Consider the following 2,620-nt stretch of genomic DNA (forward strand, 5'->3'; position numbering starts at 1 on the left):
CTTGCTTCTACCCATAATTTCTTCTTTAAGTTGAATGCACTAAGCATACTCCTAGCTCTCTTCATCTTCATATTTTTCATCCATTCTACAACTCCATTCTATTTATAGGTATATGAAGTTCTCTTATTTCTTTCAATGTCCTTATCCTTATAAAGCTTATCATAATCTCTAAAAAATGCCTCACTGCCATTACTAGTTCTCAATATATTAATATTCCTATAAGTCAATATTTTTAAAAGATATTTATACTCCTTAAGTTGACTAAAAGCTTTAGATTTAGTTCCAATAAAATGTAACTATGCCCTTCTAGAATAATCATTAATGAATGGCACATAATAGAAAGCTTTCGAAGTCAAAGGAACTTTAACTAGATTAAATACATCAAAATGGATTAAGTTCAACAAACAAAAACATTTATGAGAGCTAGAATAAAATTGAACATGGTTATGTTTTCCATATATGTAATGTTAAAAAATCAAATTAAAGAGAAAATTCATTCAATGTATCCACACTATTTATGTTTTTCAAGGCCCATATGTCCCTTTCACCTATATGGCCCAATCCTTAGCACCATAGCATTTTCTTCTCTATAGATGAAATTATTTCTAAATGAAGAGATTGTTTAGGAGGTTTCTATTTTGAAGGTTCAGATCTTATAGACTTACCTATTATAGAAATGAAAGGACTAACATACTCAATATCACATGCATCAAGGTAAAACAAATTGCTTAAAGGAACACCCTTAGCAAGTACCATATCTCCTTTACTCATCTTACACCCTGTGTCAAAGAAAATAATTACACACCCACATCATTTAGTGCACTTACTAATAATAGGTATTGTTTTAGGCCCGAAATGGGAAAAGATCCACGAATCCCTTTCACTACACCATCTTTTCTTAGAGAAGTTTCATCATCAAGATATACCATCTCACTATCATATTTCTCATACATTGAAACTGGTTCCAATGTGATGTCATATGAAAGGGAACTCTAAGTTCTATCAACCATGCACTATGTCTTATACAAGTTACCAAAGTTGCAACAAAGGAATCTCCTCAATCCTCTTTGGAAAAAGAATTTAGATCCATCATCTAAGTCCTTCATTTCCTTCTCATTCTTATTCTTCTATTCCTTACAATCCCTTATAAAATACTTGACCTTACTACAATCCAATATTTAACCTTGGAAATTTCTAGAAGACTTATGTCACCCACATGATTTGGATCTACCCTTGTCTCTCTTCTTTTGTTTTTTCCTTCCATATTCCATCAATAGCTAATGCCTCATTGGTGGATTCAAGATATTTATTCCTCACCTCCTTTAAGATTAAAGTAGCCGCAACATCATCAAGAATCAATATCTTTACAATTCTTCCAATGGTCATTACCATATTTCCCCAAGGGTCATGAATTTGGAAAATAACACAAAAAGGCCCTAAGGTCATTCTCATCATCCATATTCACTCCAACTAAGATCATTTGGGTCATAATAGTATTAAATGCATTAAATTTCTTGGATATAGAATCACCAACACCCATTTCCAAGGAAAACAACGTTTTATACATAAAAAGTTCACTAACCGAGGATTTAGTTGGATGAAAATCCACTAACTTATTCGATGGAGTTGTTGTGGTGTTTTTCTTCAAAAGAATTAAATTATATTGAATCAACTAGCATAACCTAATAAGGTTTCTTACTTTCCTCTCCAATGCCACTCACCCTTCGACTTCCATATTAGTGGGTTTTTCTTCTACATGTTGCAACTTATAAACTTTAGTCTAAATGAGGATCCTCCATCTTGAGCTTCAATAGCTCAAGTTTATTGTAATTAATATTCTCCATCTCTATTGTATATGTGCTCTCCATTTCTCTACAACAATATTTTTTTTTGTGCAAGCTACCACTCAAACCAAGTTGAGATTAAAAAACTTGTTCCTAACACATTGGATATAATGTGATAAGACTTTGATATGAAATGGAAGGAAGAATAGGTGTGAAATATGCTTCCTACACAGATACATGAGATAAGAATGTGCAAAAAATATAAAATACAATAGTCGAAAATAAATTAAATAAACAACAAACCATTAACATGATTTCTTAGGGAAAACGTTACCAAGAGAAAAACCTTACACCCTGTTGGGCTGCCAAAATTAACATTCACTTTCACTATTTTTCACCTTTATCCTCATTTTGTCACTTCATTCCATCACATTATCATTACATAACCATAAATTATCATTACTACATGAGTTCACATTTACATTTTCCGAAGTTATTAATTTCATGTATTTAGAGTGAATATATGATTAAAAGTTAGAGAAATAACATGTATTTTCTTATACCTAAAAGTGGATTGAGTTTGATGACATGTGTAAATCATTTGGATGCTTCCAAGGCACCCTTATGTGGCCTCCCAAGATCAAATTCGAATTTCAACTCAAGAGGTGGACCATATTCCAAGGAGAAAGATCATGGAGATCTTGATGTGTCATGGGATTTGTATCTAGTATTTAGGGATAAGTTGAGACAAGTATGGGTCTAGTAGATATTTAAGGGATCTACATTTATTGAGTAGATATCCCTAATTCATGTATAAATAAGAGAAGAATCCTTCA

The sequence above is a fragment of the Pinus tabuliformis genome, chromosome X (genome assembly GCF_031772625.1).
Source record: "Pinus tabuliformis cultivar Carrire ecotype Pingquan chromosome X, CPIR1, whole genome shotgun sequence".
NCBI classification, from domain to species: domain Eukaryota; kingdom Viridiplantae; phylum Streptophyta; class Pinopsida; order Pinales; family Pinaceae; genus Pinus; species Pinus tabuliformis.